This window comes from Ambystoma mexicanum, chromosome 6p, assembly GCF_040938575.1.
Source record: "Ambystoma mexicanum isolate Mex_15411 chromosome 6p, UKY_AmexF1_1, whole genome shotgun sequence".
In the NCBI taxonomy this organism is placed as follows: domain Eukaryota; kingdom Metazoa; phylum Chordata; class Amphibia; order Caudata; family Ambystomatidae; genus Ambystoma; species Ambystoma mexicanum.
In genome coordinates this window covers 102,602,218-102,623,832 of record NC_090935.1, presented here as the reverse complement: position 1 = coordinate 102,623,832, position 21,615 = coordinate 102,602,218, and the positions used below count along the sequence as shown (strand labels likewise).

Here is a 21,615-nt window from a genome sequence, read left to right as displayed (position 1 = left end):
ACCAGAACACCTCCTGAAGAAACTGCAACAGATCCAAAATGCAGCAGCAAGACTAGTCCTCAAACTATCCAGAAGAGACCACATCACCCAAGCCCTAAAAACACTACACTGGCTCCCAGATAAACATTGCATCACCTTCAAAACAATGTGCATAACGCACAGGGAAATCATTGGACAAGGAGCAGAATTCCTACAAAAGAAAATAACAATCTACAAACCAACAAGACCCCTCCGATCAAGCAAAGAAGTCAGCCTGGAAATCAAACCATACCTTAAGAAAAAACTTGGAGGCACCTCCTTCTACCACTTAGCCGTAAAAACTTGGAACAACATCCCAAAAGAAATAAGAAACACCGAAGATCACCTAAAATTCAGGAAATCACTAAAAACCTGGCTCTTCAACACCACTGATTCAAACTGAAAACCGAAACAGAGAAAAGGACGACTAAACTGGAAAGGACACGGACAGCCCCAGAAATGACGGGGAAGCTCCCACAGCACCTGGACGGGTGACACTGGATAGACTGGAACTCAGACGACACGCACAGAGACTGAGTCAACTACCCCACCCGCCCCTTAGTTACCACCTGGTACCACAGTGCTGTGGAATTGCCGAGATATTGGCAATTAGCACACAATCTGACTCATTGACATTGGCAGGTGCACTGGCCATAGGAGTATGAAGGGAGGACAGGTGGGCTATGAGAGAGCCTGATAGAGGCAGGGACCAGAGGAGTAAGGAACCTTGAATGTCAGAGGGACCCAGATCAGGACAGGCGCATCAGGGGAGACTACACAAGCCCAGCGCCTCAACTCAGGATAGAGATGCCAACTAACCAACTCCCCTAACAATTTCCTCCTCTGCATACACCTCTCACATTCCAAACCAACACAACCAAAACCTACAGCACAACAAACCGCACAAACTTCACTACACTGCAACAACAAAACAAAAAAGACACATAGACTCGCACAACAGCACACGAAGACTACCGGCCGCAAACACCCCAGGCCCAGTCAACGGTCCCACCGGGCTGAGGCCGCCAACAGCACATCACTGCTCTCTGGCACTTTTCCTGCTCCCTCCCACGAACTCAACCTCCCCTCCTTTTTCAGAGCTGCCGGAGCACCAGGGGACCACTCCGGTGGTGATAGTGCGCGGTACAAATGTCCTTTAACATTAACATAACATTAACATGGAAAGGAAAACACTTGCGAAACAAGTTTGCACTGAAAAAACGCTAGTCTGCGTTTTTCCAAAAAACAAACATTAACTTATTAGTAAACAGATCAGAATATTCTTTCGCCGCCTGCCGCACTACGAAACAGAGCAGAGCCTCTCCTGTTTCTGAGTAAGGCTCTCTATATAAAAGGAAACTCACCGGCAGACGCGGACAACAAGTGCAGAGATTTACCGCTGTGCGAGCACGTAACCAAGCAACAGTACTTCCCAGAGAAGTGCTCACTGAGCCAGACGTTCTCTCTGCAGATCAATTAACTTATAAGCAGTAACAAACTAAATTACAAATTAACACTCCCTCACACAAATAAAGGAAGATGTTTAAAGTTGCTTCTTCTATCTCATCTCCTGAACCACTCCTGTGCCTCCTGAAGCCTGTCTTTTCTAATTGATTACCCTGAAGAGGCCTACTTAGGCCTTAGCAACTGGCCCTCTTAGGAACATGTCCTCTCAGCTGGGCTGCTGATGATGAAAGGCAGTTTAGAATGCCCATTTGTCTGCCCTTCCATTGCATTTAGCCAACCAGGATGCTTGCTGAGAACCTCCATCTTGACTTGGGAAGTTCTCCACACTCTGCATAAGGAAAGTTAAGGCCAAACCAACCACATAAGAAGAAACTACTAACACTTCCTAAGCGCACATTGCCTGACTTTTCCTGACCCCTGTATTGGCGCATGTCAGGTAAACAGCTCTGTTATTAGTCCTTTGTCTTTCTTTTTGTGCGTGTGCGAAGTTGTTAGTATAGAAAAAGGGAGGGGGGCAGTAGTTTTGAATGTCCTACGTGGGAAAAAGTTATGAAAAAAGGGGGATAATACGCCTCACCTGTTGGTGTCCCACTGCCACTGCCCGAGGACCCCCCTCCACCCCCCAATCCAGGTGATCCTCCCCCACTGGTCCACCTCCAGGAACTGGATCCAATAGCGATGTGTGCGCTGAATGGATGATTAGAAATGAAAACAAAAACCATCTCTGCTTATCATGGCCCCCAAATCAAACCCGTGCCAGGCCTCATCTGTAAACAGTCTTTCATTAGAGGGACAGCCAACATCGTATATTATTTTGTTTGGTCTGCAAATGTGGTATATGCAGATTATGCCGAAACAGAAACAGTCTATTTTCGAGGCCAGTGGAACCCCAAAAGGAAATTGGACAGGGAAGGAGGTCTTCTGGTACAGCATGCATAAGGTGGTAGCTGGGTCAGTTGCAAACGTAAAAATGGGCCCTCACCCTGACACATTTTTGGTATCCCGCATTGGAACTGTCATCCGTCCCATGCAAGGTGCACATCCTGTCTCTCTCAGGCTGTTACTGCCTATTCTTTGCCCTTACATGTTCTGCTCCATCAAACCGCCATGACTTCCACTGATCTGCCAACACCCACGTTGACTTTGGTTTGATATCTCTTGACGTTTCTGTTGTAATATATTCTTGTTGTATGGAGTGTTATATGTGGAGTGTTCATTGTTGCACTCTCCATGTGGAATATGTTTATTCTACTGTGTTCAGAGTTCCTGGCACAGCGGTTGGAGAAGGAGCTGGGAGGCAGAGACTCTGCTGGTGGTCTCTGATGATAATACTCTTATGTTAATAAAACCTCATGTTAAGAGCAAACGCGTGTGCTGCCTCATCTTAACAATGGCGACGAGGATCTACAAACATTGAAGAGGAATGCAGACCCCCGGCAGCGTGTTCAGCCTTAGCCCTGCGTGAACTTGATCATATCCCCCGATCAAGCAACTCCGCTCTGCCTGTGGGTGTTGATGTTGACAACTTATCCAGTGCTTGCTGAACTCTGGTGGTATAGACCAATCGCCAGCAACACAAGTAAGGGAAATTGTGCATCGGAGTACCGAAATTGCTACACGATTGCAACAATATTAGAAGCGTCAGAGTGTTAGGCCATGTACTGGGTCAACAGTTTCTCGGCTGTGCCTGACATGCCTGTCAGAGGCTTGCCGCACCTGCACGAGCAGCGCTACGTTCAGTAAGTCAACGGAACAGAAATAGGCAGCAAAAGAGCATACCACTGATGGTAATCAGTGCTGACAAGGCATTGGTGATTTTCAGCTAAAAAGAGTGGCAGAAGCGAGGCAAAAGGATTGAATGAATGCTGACAAGGCATTTATGTGATTTTCTGCAAAAAAAGAGTTGCAGATGCGTGGCAAAAGGATTTTGTATTTAAAAGGGAAAGCTCGCCTACAATAAAATAAAGCAGGTGTTAAAAACAAAGGGCCTCATTACAACCCAGGCGGTAAGTTCCCTACTTTACCACCATGGTGTAATGGCGGATTTACCGCCCCATTCCAAGGTGAGTGGTGCGGTAAATCCCCATTCCCCATTTACCCTTCCCCATTCCCATTTTTGCCCCATAGGGCATAATGGGAGTGGGGAAGGCGCTAATTACGGCACCGTAAATTACGGTGCCGTAATTAGCACCAAGGCGGGTTAGCGCCTTGCATTTTAACGCCTGCTAAAAGCAGGCGTTAAAATGGTAATCAGGCGTTAAGGGTTGATGGCGCCGACGGCGCCGTTAAACCCTTAACGCCTGGGTTGTAATGAGGCCGAAAGTGTGAAAACTAAGATGGCAATGCCAGGTGTACCAGGTCCTCCAGTTTTTATGGCTTCTCCGGCCCTGTAAAAGTAAAATGGGCCCAGTGGTAGAAAGGATTCATCCATTACATTAAAACAGCGTGTGTAACTTCATATTCAATTGATAGGAAGTTATCCCTTCGAATGCGCTTTCTTGGTTATGAAGGAGAGCGCATACAAGATACGCTACCCCCACTTGTTGCTGACGGTGGGAGAGACAATACAAGTGAACATGATTTAGCACTACTCAAACAGGAATTACACTTCATTCCCAAGATGAGTACAATCCTAGAGGGATACAATTTTGGAGTGCGTATTCAAGAACAAGGGGAGAGCGTAGAGGAATATGTCACTGACCTCCGCCATTTGGCTTTGTTACGCAAATTTAAGAGAGTCCTTTGATGAGCATGTTCGGGAACAGTTTATGATCCACTGCAATAGCAACAAAATGAGAGAAGAGTTATGGCTAGCGGACGAGCCTTCTTTGGACGAAGTGTTCGACATTGCTAAACGTGTATAACACTCGATGGCGTGTGTTCCCAAATTATCTGAAAAGGAGAATGGGGAAATGAAAGTGGACATGTTAAATGTAGCAGGGGAATGACAAAGGAAGACGGGGAAGGAGAAGCTTACCAAAGGAACTGGCGACAATAAAAGTAATGGCATTAAAGGAGAAAAGAAGGAAGAGCGGCTATGCTTCAGGTGTGCCAGTAATTCGCATTTTGCTGGGTCAATGGCATGACCTGGCCATCGAGTCACTTGGCCAAGTGCAAGAGAAGAAGATATTTTGCGAATTGCTGCAAGGATTTTCAATTTAATCAAAATAAAGTGTTATACGTGACTGAAGAGGAAGGCCAGGGAGGATCCTCAGAGGAGGAGGATAATTGTCATGTTGAGAATATTACTGTAAATATTATCCAAGGTGTGGATGAAGAAGAATGTGAGCGCCCGTGGTATGTGTAAATGGGAAGGAGATATCTATGATGGCAGATTCCGGTTTGGAAATTTCACTTATGCCGAGATGTGTATTCAAACAAGAAATTGGGGGAGATGTGAGTTATCTGGCAGAACCAGATATCAAACCTGGATTATTTATTTATTATGAAGAAAGGGAGCATGCCAGTGTCTGCCAAGTTACATCCTGTTCCGATGGTGTTGAGGCACAGTGTAAAAAGTGAAATTGAAAAACTGCTCAGAATGGGTATTATTGAAAGGGCCGGAGGAGTTCAATGGATTTCACCGGTAGTAGATGTAAAGAAGGCATCAGTTGATTTGAGACAATGTGTGGATCTTCGTGAGCTGAATAAATGTGGGGTGGTGGATAGGCATCCATTGCAGAATATGGGTGAGATGTTGGCCATGATTGGTCATCGGAGAGTCTTTTTCTAAATTGAGTTGGAGGAGGGATGTAAGAAACGAACCGTGTTTATAACGCATGAAGGGATTTTCCTATTTTGAAGAATGCCATTTGGTTTAGCATCAGCATCTCCAGTTTTCTAGAAGGTTACGGGTAAATTATTCAGAGGAATGAGAGGTGTGTTTTGCTTCCACAGTGATGAGTTGGTATGTGGAGTCAGAAAGTGACCATGATAAGATTTTGGAACAGGTATTGAACATTTTGGAATTGAGTGACATTGATGGAGGAAAATTGCATTTTTAAAGAAAGTAAGTTAGAGTACCTCGCACATGAAGTGTCTAAGGACGGGGTGAGGCCAAAAAGGAACATGGTCACTTCAAGAAGTGTGAAGAGGCTGTAATCAAAAGGAGAACCATGCTCATTTTTAGGTATGATTGGGTTTTACCAAATGTTTGTGAAGAATTTGCTGATAAGGTATGTGAGTTGTGGAAATTGTTGAGGAAAGGGGAAGAATATACCTGGCGTGAGAAGTGTGAAAGAGAGTTTTACATGATAAAAGAGGAAATGGATTTAGCGCAACCTTTGAGGAGTTTTAATACGCATAGAGGGAGTATACTTCCTGTGGATGTAAGTGATCGTGATATAGGAGCTCTATTATAGCAAGTAAAGAATGTTGGAGTTGAAGAGGTTATTGCTCATGTTTCAAGAGCATTAAGGCGAGTGGAGAAGAATTACTCTGTTTTGGAAAAGGTGGTGTTAGCGTGCCATTTGTAGTGTGCAGAAATTTCAGAACTTTGTATGGGGGACGGAATTTGTCATAAGGACGGACCACAAACCTTTAAAATGCATTTTTGAGAGTAAGGGTTTAGCTATCTAGACGTGTGGCAAGTTGAGTAACTAGGATGCAAGGACATAAATTTGAAATTCAAGTTATTCCTGGTAAGGAGAATGTAATGGCAGATTGTCTATCAAGGATTGGCAGTCATATGTAGGATGGAAGTGCGATTGATGTGTCAGATTGTTTTTGTAAATCATAAGGGCACTGTGACCAAGGGGGAGGGCTGGAGGCTATGAATAATTATGAGGTGTTACCGTGGATCAAAGGATATGTGGAGTCAGTTTGGTTTAGGAAGAGTGAATTGCGAAATATGTGTTTAGTTGACTGTGGTTGGTGATGTTTTATTTTGGTCAGAATGAGCTATAGTTCCAGTGTTAATTAGAGACAAAATTGTGGACTTAGAACATATTGATCCTGTGGGAGTGTCACGGACAAAAGGAATTCTGAGGAGTGAATATTGGTGGAGTGAATATTGGTGGCTGGGTTTTGACACAGATTAAGAAAGAAGGTTGGCTAATTATATAGATTGTGCCAAAGTCAGTAAGGGTGAAGTTGCCAAAGAACAACTAGTAGTGGAGGTTGGCATTCTGAGTAAAGTTTGGGATGACCTCGCAATTGACATTCTCAGTCCGGTAAATTTGGGAGGTGGACATGGTAATTATGTGATAGTAATTTAATTAAATTAAATGTGATACAGTTTTGAAAAAAAACTTTACACATGATAATATCATGAAGTAAATGAAGTATTATAAACAAAGAATAACACATATAATAATATATATATATATATATATATATTGAATGCAAATATATCTTAGTCTCAAAATTCAAGCCTCAAATGTCATAGAATTGTAAATATAAATATCTCAGACTAGTGAATAACATAAATAAATAAGTAAGCCCAAGGGCCATACAATTCCCTTGAGTATAGATCAACTCAAATTCTACTTCAGAGTGTATGTAGTGTAATTCGACAGGCATCCCGCATTAGTTCATCATAACATATTAAACACCATTCTGGCACTTTTCCACTATATTCCAAATCCTATAGAGGGACATAAGTAAGCTAGCATCGCCTCCAAAATTCTGATTCCTTGATTGTCTCTAGTTGATGAACAAATTTGCTTAAGTGGTTTACATAACTTGCTCCCATACTGGGGGATTTCCGTCAGAATGTACTTTGCTTTTTTGCTCTGTTCTCTATCAAGACATAAACGGCAGGCACGTCATTCTCCGGGACCCTACTTTCTACACCAACTAAAGACAAGAGTGGTAGATGATTAATTCTCAATAAGAGAATGACTCTTCTTAAACCCGGGGATGGACTTAAATGTAGGTAACCTTGCGGTCTCTTGTACAAATACAACACATCGAGACAAATGCATAGCTTCTCAATATCAGTGGGGTGAGTATTGTAGAGTTTATTAAAGATGTGTTTGCAAGATAAGGTGTTCCAGAAAGCATTCTTACGGGTAATAGTACCCAGTTTACCAGTGTTTCCTTTGTGGAGTATGTAAAAATGTGTGGGATAAAACACAAAAGATCTGCTTTGTATCACTCGGAAGGAAATGGCATGGTTGAGAGGGTATATAGGTGTGTCATGGATTCGATTCGTATGGCAGCTGCATGCGGAGAGGGGAGGAAAGTGGCTATTCAGGAGAGGTTGTATGCATTGTAAATGTCGTTGCATGCTGTGACAGGGGTTAGTCTGTTTTGAATTAATGAGAGGTTGGAAGGCGAACACACAAGTGAGTCCCCCATGGCTTAGGAGAGCGAGAGAATCGGATTGTGTAGTGGATCAGTTGAGAAGGAGATTGAAAAGGGATAAGGCGGTATGGGTTATGTGGAGTGCTCATTGTTGCACACTCCATGTGGAATGTATTTATTCCATTGTGTTCGGAGTTCCTGGCACACCGGTTGGAGAAGGAGCTGGGAGGCAGAGGCTGTCCGGAGGGTCTCTGGTAATAATACTTAATAAACCCTTATGTTAAGAGCCAACGCGTGTGCTGCCTCGTCATCTTCTTCCCCATTCAAACCCTTTCTCTCTCACACTGCTACCTCCTGATTCCTTGCCCTTACATGTTCTGCTCCATCAAACCACCATGCCTCCTACTGATCTGCCAACACACACGTTGACTTTGGTTAGATATCTCTTGACGTTTTACTGTCACATACTGTGGCCTTCAGATGTTGAAGCCTATCTGAGGTTTAGCAATCCGCAGAAATGCATCTGGGCTTCTCCTGATGGAACAGTTGCCAACGCTCACATTTCCTTTATTTCATCTAGCAATCAAACTGTGTTAGATCATTATACATATACCTACTGCCCTGTCATGCAGAGCCCCCGCCGGCAACCATTTACCCTAAGAATGCTAGACGTGTTATCAATTGAGCAAGCATGCCATGCACTCATTTGCAGAAGCAGTATGTAAATGCTGAACATTCTCAACTGAATGCACTTCCCTGTGCAGCCAAATCACTGATATAGCAAAACACACATCATGGATTGAATTGTTGGCTTTCAGGACATACAAGTAATTGTAATTATATTTGGTTATTTATAATGCGCTTAATACCCAGAGGTTTCTAAGCGCAGACCCAGGGATGGAACCTGTGTTGCTCCACATCGTCAAACCACAACAAAACATGAGGCCTCATTATAAGGTTGGCGGTGCAGGAAAATCAGAAGGAATGCAGCAGTAATTCTGTTACTGCTGCATTCCCTCCACATTCCCGCACAGCTGAACTATGAGGCTGGCAGTAGGGGGTCATATTTACCTCCAGGAAAAAGCTGAAGGTAAAACTGACCCCCTTACTTCCAATTTCTGGTGGAATTACTGCACTAGTTCCACCAAAAAACCTATGTTTCTCTCCTATGTCTGTTTACTGTGGTTTCTTCATATTTTAAATACCAGATGAGGCAAGGCTGTATTACTGTCCTATTGGAGCCATCACTTGGTGAAGGGTGAAAATACACTTAAGAGCATGTGTGCATGTCGAATATGTGGTGTGGGCAGAATGCCACTTGCAAGGGTAGGCAATTTCAAGCTTTTTTCATATATATCACACAAAATGAGGATGGTAATTCTAGCTTTGAAGGCTGATTCTGCCAGTCAGGTCTCATTTTGTTAAATGTTCCATGCTGAAAGTCATAGTGCAAATAGGTTCTCTTTGCTGAACTCTGTCTGATGGCATCCCAATGGCCGTCATATAGTTTAGCAAAATTGGCTGGCACACAGAGTCAATTGTGCATTACTGAACAGCAGCCTGCTGGAATCCAAATGAATTCCAGCCATGTGCAGGCCTTGACAGTTGGCATCCGTGATCCAAATTATATACAGAACTGTGCATCTCCTAGACCCGGTAGCAGGTTGGTTAAATATAAATATATATATGCAAAGCTATATCTGTTTTGATATAGTAGCTATGACGAGATTTGGTTATAAATTGCTAAAACCCATCTTATTATTTTATTTAACAGTTTTTTCCGGTGACCCTTGCATCTGTCAGAGCTTTGTGTATTGCTGTCTGGGGCTGGAGTTCCCCAACCACAGGAAGGTCTGGTCCAGTCCTGGAGGAAGACCTTTTTCTTCTCCTGTGGAGGATTTTCAACATTCCGGGAGGAACAGACGTGCCCCATGGTGCTAGGGCTGGGGCTGAAGTTGCTACTTCAAAGGAATATATGCCAGCACAGTATGGAAGTCAAACCAGGGGCATTATGACTGGAGTCCCTTTGATGTAAGGTGGACAGGGACGTGTGAAGTTTAGAGTTACACTGGAGAGGTGATGCATCCAGCAGGTGGGTTCCGCCATCATGGAAGTTCCTGGGCCACCCCTACATCATGTGGCCCCTCCCCACATCCTGAAGACAAGGCATTCTGGGTTTGACAATAAAAGGCAGAGACCCTTGGCACAGCAGCCTGGATTGGCCCTCTATAGAAAGCGGTACAGTCTGCCCAAATACCTCAGCCACTAAGGTGAAGCTAAAGATTTCTGAGAGTTGAGTTAGACGCTCCACTCAACCACTTCAGAAGGAACATCGGAAGTCACCTGCTGCTGGATGAGGCCTGCTTGCTGCTGAGACATTAGTACCTAGGACTCTGCAAATACTCTCTGGCAACCTTCCTGGCCAGGATTTGTTAAAGAATGACATACATTATTTTATGAGACCCTGCACAGGGCCCCAGGTGCCCAGGATTTAAGATACATCAGTGGGCTCTGACCAGTTTTCCAGTGGACTCGACCACTTTTGAATCTTTTTGATCTGCTTTAGGACAACAGAATATCTACAAAAAAAAGTAGACCAGGTCCTATATTCCCATGATGCAGTCTTGCACATAACGTAACATCATTAGTTGTAGGCATCAATTTTTTTTAAAACAAAATAGATAAGTTAATCAAATATACAATTTATTTGAAAACAGTTATTTTAATAAAAAAACAAATAAACTGTAGACAAAAACAAATAAACTGTAGACAAAGCATAAAATGCTGAAAACAAACAAATAATGTATACTGTGAATATTTTCAAAAAAGAGAAATCACGACTGGATGTATAGATGGAGGAAAGAAGACTAATTCCACTGTGTTTTCACAAGGAATAAGACCATCACTGTGTGCACAAAAGAGAAAATGGTGAGTGAATAGATAGAGATCATGCACCAAAAGAAACAGAATGGATGCATTTCATGCACTCCTAATAGAGTTTAAACCTAGTGTCACACTGATGTGTTCACCCTCGAAGACACAAGTCTTATTAACGTTAATTATGATCATTGGGATAAAGGGCCCAAATCTGGCCTTAATCTCCTCTGGAATTAAGCATGGAGTGGTATCGAAAGATCAGTTGACATAATGCCTTAAATGGAAAAGTATTCCAACTCGAGTTTCAACTTGTAAATGCCTTGTTCATCCATAAATCCCAGCCTTCTTCAGGGCCACAAAAACGTGTCTCGATGAAAGAAGACAAGTGGAGGTTTTCAAGAGGTTCCTGTAAACAAATGACCAAAACACAAAGATCTGTTTAGTGCCATACTATGCGGCTTTCATGTGTAGACTAATCTGCTTATATCCAAGAACACAACTGTTTAGCTGAACAGAGAGTAAGAACTCAAGGATTTACCTTGTAGAATATACTTTTGGAATTCAAACAAATATCTCTCATATTCAGAGAACCAAACAAAAACACCCATCTTGGGTCTACTGCTCACAGGATGCCACAGCCGAGTCTTGAAAAAAAGACCTGCAGGTCAATTTATAAGGGACTGAACAACCCAGTTGACTAGGAAATATGAAAAATCAAGTCATAGCTACGTACATTGCACATTACACCCAGTGACAATGCACAACCAGACCAGATTGCAGCGCAGTATGGCACTCTGTTCTCCGAGTGCCATACTGAAAACAACAACATGTCTTGAGCCATGGCAAAAGGCAATGTAAGCGCGCACTGACCTGCTAGTACACGCACCTACTGCGTGTGTAGCGAATCAAATCTATGTAGAAATCTGCACAGTAAAACGGTGAGAGTCTGACTGTATGTGGAAGGCATACACAACATATTGTGGCAGGGTATTAAATAAATTAACTCCTCCCTATTGGAATTGACATTAGAACAACACAGTGTTCCTCTTCCTCTATGTCTTTTGAATATCTTTGTGCCATTTTCAAGTCACCTGAACACAGCTTGACCCATTTTAAGCAATTACCTTGAACCATTTTGATGACGACTGGACCCATTTGGCAGCGCCGTCTCTATATGGACTCCACCATTGGTAAACCCCTGACACTTCGTGCTTGACACTGATCCGACCCAGTCAAAAGCAACTAAAAGCTTTGCCCGATGCTGTCAAGCCCCTTCCCCCATGCCTCCCCTCCACCGAACAAGACCAACATATACTTTTAATAGTACTGTCCCTTTGGCATGGTTTCAAGGGTCCTGCAGTCATTTACGACCCCACTCCTTACCTCTTTACGATATAGGCTTTGAAATGAAATATTGCTGCATAGAAAATTGCCCAAACACCACTGTTTTCATATCTAAATTGCCCCTTCTGTCTGCATGTTCTGTGTATTCCTGTTAAAGTTGTAGGCTGTTCGTGTTTGAAGTTTTATAGATTATATTTTTCAATTGATTATAGACCACTCTTTGTTTTATAAAACCTTTCTCACACCGCTTTTGACAAGTTTACCCTGTCTGTAGCCCATGCTACTGTGAAGGAGGTGTATCGTTCATCTTGTGCCCAGTTAAGAATGAGATCACTGCTGGTTTAGTAGTAATGTGGAGCTGAGTTAGTGTTTAGGAATCAATACTCAGCCCTGCTCTCATGCAGATCAGGAGTCATTTTGTCACAGTGCTTACATGTCGAATCATTGGGGCTATTTAAATACATTGGGCCTCATTACAAGTGTGGTGGTCCAGAAATAAGGGTGCCGGAAGCAATGTACTAGCACACTTGCCGGACTGCTACACTACAAGTCTGCCTGCAGGGGCCATTGCGCCCGGCAGGTTGGTCTGTCAGGCGCAACGGTCCCGGTAGGCAGACTTGTCATGGAAGCACTGGCACCGTTTAGCAGCGATGCTGGTGCTTCCATGTCCCCATTCCCATGGACTCCATGGGAATGGGGACTTACACTTTCCCCCGCCTGATATCATGGGCCGCCGGGACCCAGTGTAATGTCCTGGTGGCACCGGGATAGCAAGCAGCGGACACAGTGTTACGAGTTTGGCGGCAACCCGCTGGTAGCACCGGCGGATTACCACCGTACTTGTAATGAGGCCCATTGTATTACTATTGTATTATCAGGCCTCTTTAATTCTTTCCCATTATTTTAAATGTAGGCATTGGTAGTTCAAGATTGCCCGTACAGTGCTCACTGAAAGGGAGATGAATGGCTTTCACTTTAAACTTCAATTCAGTCTTTCAATAAGGATGCCAGTGCTGTTCTGAGCAATGTACATTTGTCATAGGTAGGTAATCACTTAGCCACTGACATGATGGGACGTTCAAAGTATGTGTAGTGACTGTAATGTACTTCTCACCAAGTGCAAAGCATCTGTTCTTTTTCTTCTATATTATTACCACTGAAACGTTTCATGTGATTGTCCGTGCATTTTAGAATAAATACAATTGTAGATTTTAAATGCTGAGAATGCTGTTTTTGTTCTTTCAGCCTGTATTGGAATTAATTCTTCTTTTGCCCTTCATCATGATTGCTTGTAGTAAAAGTAGGATGTAAATAAAAATGAAATTCGTATTATCTGCTCCCTATCACTTTTAAATTACATTTCCCAGTTGGGGCAGAACTACTCTACTAACCTTTTAAGTCCAATCCACTTATTCAAAGGCCCCAGACAGCGTCCAATTCATATGTTTACATGTGCCAACTAATAATGTGAATCTTCTTGTCTTTCAATAGGTGGCTGATGCCCTGGAAAGCAACAACAGTGATTTAACATTGATTCTGTGAAAATGTGTTAAGCACTACAACAGTGCAAAGATTCATTGGTGGATAAAGTGATTTCTTCAGATCTCAGGCTGCTGTTCAAGAAGCCATTTTCCACTGCAGAGTACTTAGGAACTTGGATTGAAGCCATCTACTGAACATGAGGCCTACAGCTCAGAGATACAATAACTATATAGAGTCATGGATTAATCAGATGAACATAAAGATGTATGTCAAACTGACAGTGAAGGAAACTACTGTCATTATATAAGTACTGTAAGCAAAGCCAATTATTTAACATGCTATTCACGATGGAACACATTCAGTGATATTAAGTGATCATATATACATATATTGATTGTAATGCAAATGTTTGGAAAGGGTTTTATAAAATTCCTGTGACTTCAAATGGGTAAAATGCAGTTTCTTTGCACTGAAGGTGCTAAATATTTCAGTAAGAATGAAAGTATTTACCACGACAGGGCACATACACATGAGAAACCTTATCAGTGTAATGAATGTGGAAAATCCTATTATCAAAATAGACACCTTATTCTTCACCAGACAGCACACACAGGTGGGAATCCTCATCCATGCACTGAATGTGGTAAAAGCTTCATAACAAATCAATCTCTTACTCATCACCAGAGAGTACATACAGGAGAGAGACCTCATCAGTGCACTGAATGTGGAAAAAGCTTCAGCAAGAAGACAACTCTTATTATTCACCAGAGAATACATACAGGGAGGAAACCTCATCAGTGCACTGAATGTTGTAAAAGCTTCAGCAAGAAGACAACTCTTATTATTCACCAGAGAATACATACAGGAGAGAATCCTCATCAATGCACTGAATGTGGGAAAAGCTTCCTTGAGAAGAAATCTCATATTCATCACCAGAGAATACATACTGGAGGGAGACCTCATCAGTGCACTGAATGTGGCAAAGGTTTCCTAGAGACGAAATCTCTTTTTCACCACCAGAGAATACATAGTGGTGAAATACCACATCAGTGCACTGAATGTAGGAAATGCGTCAGTCTGAAAATACATCTTATACTTCACCAGAGAATACACCCAGGTGTGAAACCGCACCCTTGCACTGAATGTGGTAAAAGCTTCCTAGGGAAGCAAACTCTTATTCGTCACCAGAGAATACATACTGGAGGGAAACTGTATCAGTGCACTGAATGTGGGAAAAGCTTCAGTGTGAAAGGACATTTAATTTGCCACCAGAGAACACATACAGGTGCAAGCCTTACAAATGTACAGAATGCGGGAAATGCTTTAGTTACCAAGACCTATCGCAAATCCACATCAGTTAATGCAGTACTACATGCGAGCAGCTGCCACAAGAAATCGGTTTGAGAAAATATCCCTAAAGGGGAATTTGTACGTGCCAGACGCAACTGCTCTCTAAACAAGGATTTTAACACAGAATGTGCGTTAATTCGCAACCAGTTTTTTGCTAGAGGCTACAGCAGCAGCCTCTTAGACAAAGCACAACGTGAGGTCAAATCTATGAAGAGAGAGGATTTGCTTACTCCTAAAGAACGCTCTCAAAGTACGCATAGCAACAAACTGAAATGTATTACAAGATACAATGCAGATAGTTCCAGTCTGTACAAAATTGTCAATAAACATTGGCCTATTCTTCAGCTTGACAGAGACATTGGCTCCTGGGTAGATGACTCGCCCAACTTCATCTACACTAAGGCCACTAATCTCAAGGGCACCCTCTCACCCTCCTTTATGTCAAACCCACAACATACCACTACTTGGTTACACCAACCAATTAAAGGTTTTCGCAAGTGTGGGGGATGCTCTATGTGTGCTTATGCACACGAAACTAGCACAATTGAATTTGGTCAACTGGGCACTCATAGAATCCAATCTTTCATTAATTGCAACACAACATTTTGTGTATATTGTATTATTTGTGTTTGTGGACAATGCTATATTGGCAGCACCATCCGACCATTAAAAATCAGGATAAGGGAACATCTCACATCCATCTCCCAGGTTGACTCAAAGTATCCATTGTCGGTACACTGGCAACAAGCCCATCAAATGGACAATAAGGCACAAATTAAATTTACTGGGATGGCGAAAGTGACCTTGCCACAACAGGGGGGCCACCTTGTCCTCAAATTGAGACAATTAGCGGCTCACCTTATTTGTCAATATCGCACTGTCACACAAGGTCCCAATACAGACCACGAATTATCTGTATTTTTATGAGCAATTGCTTTCTCAATGTAACATTGTAACCTTGTTGCTAGATGGACAACTTTTACTCATCAGTGGCCATCCATTTAGTATTTATTCCATATATACTAATCCATTGCTGTCACCAGCCCAACCGAGGCGGGAACTCCAGAGGCAGACGCATGGGGCATAATTTGGCCCCCCCAACGCTATAGGTGATTTTTGAATCTAATCCTCTACATTGGCTATCTTTCACACCATCATCTAATTCCTTATTTTCCCCAGGTTCTGTGTCATGTGTAGAAACCTGATCATTCCACTCCTACTTATAGTTGCTCTTCTTCCTTAATTTCCGTCCTCTTTCATAATTCAATTTTACCAATTGTAACTTTATTAAATCAGCATACGGAATTATTAGAGTTCGCCACCTTCAGTGTAATTTAGCTGATTTCTACACTTGGGCCTCTGACCCTTGTATCGCCACTGCTTTACTGCTCAGTAACCAGTCCTCACTGAAGATTGCGTCCTTGTCTCACCACCCTTGCCGCTTTTCAGCAGTCGAACTACGTGCTTAATTACTCTGCAGGAGCCGCGAACGCCTGGCTCCTGTTCACTGTTACAGCCGAGACGCTGGTAAGACCAGCTACTTCACGTAGACCCCTAACCTGACGGAGGGGCTTCGGACACATCCACTCTGTGCCCAGACGCGCACCTTTGCTCAATTACTAATCATGCTGTTCTGTCTGCTTTCTCTCCCCCGTCTGCGACCTGTTCCGTGTGTACCTCCACTCACCGCCGTATTTGCAGTTTCATGCGATTACGCTTTCAATTGTCCTTGCAAATGAATATCAAGGTATGAAGGCTTGTGCCTTTTCAATTTTGTTCTGTGTAATTATTCAATTCACCATTAACATGGTGTATGTTATGACTATTTTTACAGTGGAGCCCACGATTCTTCTATCTTTTGTTGCTTACCACATCTATTGGTAAATTCAATTTTTCTTGGTTTCTCAAATTACCATGCCCTCAACCGAGCCATTAGTTTTCACACACTATTTCTTCCCCACAATTTTTCTGTCTTTTAGTGATATTATTAAAGACTTCCCACTACTCAGGTAAATTATTTTTACCTTTTGGAAATACATCAACTAACTGGATGGCCAACCTAGATGAAACATGCTAACATTTGTGTTATTCTTGTTTTTTTCTCCTCATTCTTTCTTCTGTGTGCCATTGTAATTGCCATTTTCTGAATAATTTTGTGTTCTTCTTTTCCTACATGCACTGGCATACTCTATTTGGTAATCGAATTATCTTCTCATGTCCTTGATTACTTCTTTGTGTTTAATATGATTTCTTTTGATCTCATATGCCTGATGTGCAATTGTATGGTGAACTTGCCACTCTCTTTTTGCTTTGTTGCTTGGGTTGTTTCCATGTATAATACATTACTCTGTAATTCTATGTACTGGGCTATTCTGCATGTACATTAACCTGTAGCCTCAGTAGAAGAGCAAGTGCTTGAAACACGTGTCAGGCTTCCTTCTTGGGAAATAAACATACACCAACTGCAATTTATATTGTGTGTCCGTGCAGTGTGTCTGTAAAAACGAATTGGTTCTGTCATATTGGAGAGAAACCCTATCAGTGCACTGAATGTGGTAAAAGCTTCCTAGCGAAGCAAACTCTTATTCGTCACCAGAGAATACATACTGGAGAGAAACCCTAACAGTGCACTGAATGTGGGAAAAGCTTCAGTGTGAAAGGACATTTAATTTGCCACCAGAGAACACATACAGGTTAGAAGCCTTACCAATGTACAGAATGCGGCAAATGCTTTAGTCAGATAGGTCATCTTACTTTTCATCAGAAAACATACACATGGGAAAAACCACATCAGTGCATTGAATGTGGGAAAAGCTTCAGTCTGAAAATACATCTTATACTTCACCAGAGAGTACACACAGGTGAGAAACCACACCCGTGCATTGAATGTGGTAAAAGCTTCCTAGCAAAGCAAACTCTTATTCGTCACCAGAGAATACATATTGGAGAGAAACCCTATCAGTGCACTGAATGTGGGAAAAGCTTCAGTCTGAAAGGACATTTAATTTGCCACCAGAGAACACAAACAGAACAGAATGCGGCAAATGCTTTAGTCAGATAGGTAATCTTACTCTTCATCAGAAAACACACACATGTGAAAAACCACATCAGTGCACTGAATGTGGGAAAAGCTTCCAAACACGCAAACTCCTATTCATCACCAGAGAGTACATACTGGAGGTAAACCCTATCAGTGCACTGAATGTGGGAAAAGCTTCCTAGAGATGAAAACTCTTATTCATCACCAGAGAATACATACTGTTGAGAAACTTTATCAGTGCACAGAATGTAGGAAAAGCTTTAGACTGAAGGTAACTTTTATTTACCATCAGATAACACATACCGTTGTGAAACCTCTCCATTGCACTGAATGTGAGAAAGGCTCAGTCAAAAAGGTAATCTTATTCTTCACCAGAGAACACATACCACTGAGAAACCTCATCAGTGAACTGAATGTGAGAAAAACCTTAGTTGCAAGTAAACATTAGTTTGCCACCAGAGAGCACACACAGGTGCACAACCGCATCAGTGCACTAAATGCAGTAAAAGCTTCCTAGAGAAGACAACGCTTTTTCAAACAAGAGAGCACATACTGGAGGGAAACCTCATACATTCACAGAAAGTGGGAGAGACTTCAGTGATCTTGTATTTAACATCAGAGAAAAGGCAGGTGGAAAACCTTCTGTACGCTGAATGCAGGGAAAGCTTCAACCAGACCGGAACTCGTATTTATCTCCAGAGGGCATGTACAGATGAGACTCCAAATCTGTGCTCCATGTTGAAAACTCTTTTGACAAAATGGTGATCATGTTCTTCACCAGAGAACACATACAAGTGGGAAACAACAGCAGCCCACTACATTTGGGAAAAGATGGAGACTTTTATTCATCACCATAGCACAAGTACTGATGAGAAACCTCACCATTGAACTGAATTTTGGAAATGTGTCAGTCAGAAAGGACTTATCCTTTAAACACATAGTTATGAATCCTCACTGATAAACTGAAAGCAATAAATAGTTCAGTGAGGAGTGGTTATTTATTATCACCAGAATACATATGTGGAAATCCACTCCTGCACTGAGAATAGAAAAAGCTTTAGTGAGGAGGTAACTCTTATTTCTAATAAGATTGATATTGGCACAGCTGTTGTGCAGAACACCCCATGAAGACCTTCTCTCCACAACATTCCATACTTTCCATTGGCAACATGTGGAGAATGGTTCAATTGCTTTTTAAACAAATCAATGCTGATTGAATTCAGTGAAAATGCTGCTGGTTAAAATGCATCCTTTCTGGAAAATTAAAATTGTGACTCCTATGGCACTGTTATGATACCATACTAAAAAATAAAGCTCAATGCATGTCCACTGGAAAATTTGAGAAGGTCTGAAGATTATGGAATCTGTTGGCTACCAGGAGAGAGAGAGAGAGAGAGAGAGAGAGAGAGAGAGACAGAGAGAGAGAGAGAGAGAGAGAGAGAGAAAGAGAGAGAGAGAACTAACGGGAGGGGGAGAAAGAGAACAAGAGAGAGAACAAACACTTACTAGAGACTGACTATGAGTGGTAGAGCTTTTCAGTGTACTGATTGTGGAAAACACTTTAGTAAGAAGGAAACACAAAACTGTAACATTATTGGCCACCTTTATTGTAGCACTTGATAGTTCAGCCATTTAGGATAGACTTAAGTGGTAGGTGTAACAGAGCAATAGCTAGACCCAGCGTAAATGCACTGTCAAGTGGGATTGAGCGTCGTGCCTGGAAATGCAAAGATAGCGAGGTGTGTGATGATGCTCTGATGGTCACCCACTCAAGAATTCAATGCAATGTCTCTCTTCATCCATTATGTAAGCGTGTCTTATGATGTCTAATTGATGAATTACCTTCTTTACCGTTCTTCTCCCTTTAAATATTTTACATGATCATTATGCCTTAGATATGTGCCTGTGGTTCTCATTTAGAAGAAAGGACGTTATCTATCTATCTATCTATCTATCTATCTATCTATCTATCTATCTATCTATCTATCTATCTATCTATCTATCTATCTATCTATCTATCTATGTATCTGTCTGTCTGTCTGTCTGTCTGTCTGTCTGTCTATCTATCTATCTATATTATCTTTTATATACCTGAAGGCGCTCAGTTATTGGTACACTTGCATGTAAAGCAGTGCTCTGTGTGTGATAAACATGCCTTTGTATTAAAGAAGGGGCTGTGTGTCAGCGTTCCCAGTGCTAGTGTTAACAATTCCTTCATATGTATGAAAATGTGAATGCTCCTCTCTCCTTGGGGGAGGAGTCCATTGGTATCACAGATTCCTTTGAAGCCAACATTGGTGCTAATGGGGTGAGTGATGTATGTAACACCTGCTTTCTATGCAGTTATAACTATACAGCCTTTATTTTATGCTACGTCCTCCTTAATTGTAAACATCTAATTGTGAGGATGTTTGTGTAATGAATAACGCCAACATTAAGAACAGTAATTTTATGAAATGTCATCTAAAATGGTTTAGTATGTCTTGAAGCGATGAAAGGCAATTCTGAAGTGTAATAAATATATTTATTGTATTAAATGTTATAATATTTGCTGGTAACGTCCACATTGAGAAATCCTAAACATTAATAAAGCAGCTTGACATGCTACGCATGTCAGTTTAGAGAAATGTTCTTGTTTTTAGAGAAATGTTCTTGTTTGTGAACATTGTGATATGTGTTATCATCGGTGAAGCAGTTATATTTTAAAACATTTTCATCATCGAACAAGAGAATAGATTGGAATAAAATAAGGAGTGGTACACTAAACGGAAACAGGGGTTGTGGGGAGTTCATGGGAGTTTGACCCCACCCCTGCCCCAAGCCCCCTGTTTTGGACGCTTCACAAAAAGTAATACGTGTGTGTGTGTGTGTGTGTGTCTATGCATCTTAGCTTGATATGATATGATATGGCATTTGTAACGCGCCTATACACAAGTGTTTCAAGGCACGACGAGGCAGGGGGGAAACAAGGGGAGACAGACAACGATCCTACTAGGCCATGTGTCATTCAGATCGCGCAAGTGCAAGGGTAGAGGGGAAGGGAAAGTGCAAAAGGGAGGTGGAGAGGGGAGAGTGCAATACAGGGTTAAGAGCATACAGGATAAATAACAAGGGCCAGCTAGTGGCAAGTGCGAGATAAGTGCAGAAAAGTGCTGGGAAGGGGGGCTGTAGGGATACAGACACAGTCCCGCTGTGCAGGGGGTTGCCAGGGAGGCAGTGCATGGGAGAGTGGCTGGGCCAAGGACCGAGAGCGGTGAGTGGCCCAGTTGCAGATTCAGTGCAGTTTCAGTAAGTTTAGCAGGGGAGAGGGGAGAGAAGGCAGAGGCAAAGAGGAAGGGTTTGAGGTGCTTCTGGAACTGGAGGTGGTTCTCCTGGAGTTTCAGGGAGGCAGGAAGGCTGTTCCAGAGGGAGGCCCCTGCAGCGGAGAGAGATCTGCCCCCAACACGTTGTTTGGAGAAGCGGCTGACCCTGAGGGAGTTGGAGGCGGATGAGCGAAGAGCTCGAGAAGGAAGTTATTTAGGAAGAGAGAGTTGAAGGTATTTTGGCCCAAGGCCCCAGAAGGCCTTGTGGACAATTCAGAGGGTTTTGAACTTGATCCTCGCAGTCACTGGGAGCCAGTGTAGTGATTTCAGTCCTAGAGAGATACGGTCCCTGGGCTTGAGGCCAAGGACAAGTCTCGCAGTCCTGTTCTGGATGTGTTGCAAAGGGCGGAGAGTAGAGGCAGGCAGATTTAGATAGAGGCTGTTACAGTAGTCCAGCTTTGAGAGAACCAGGGCTCTAGAGACAGTGAG

The 21,615-nt window shown here is 42.5% G+C and overlaps 1 pseudogene; it reads left to right on the top strand.

Annotated features, from left to right (window-relative positions):
• Positions 1–18,522, top strand: part of LOC138511241 (zinc finger protein 84-like) — a 109,185-nt pseudogene extending 90,663 nt beyond the window's left edge.
• Positions 18,523–21,615: the final 3,093 nt, after the last annotated feature.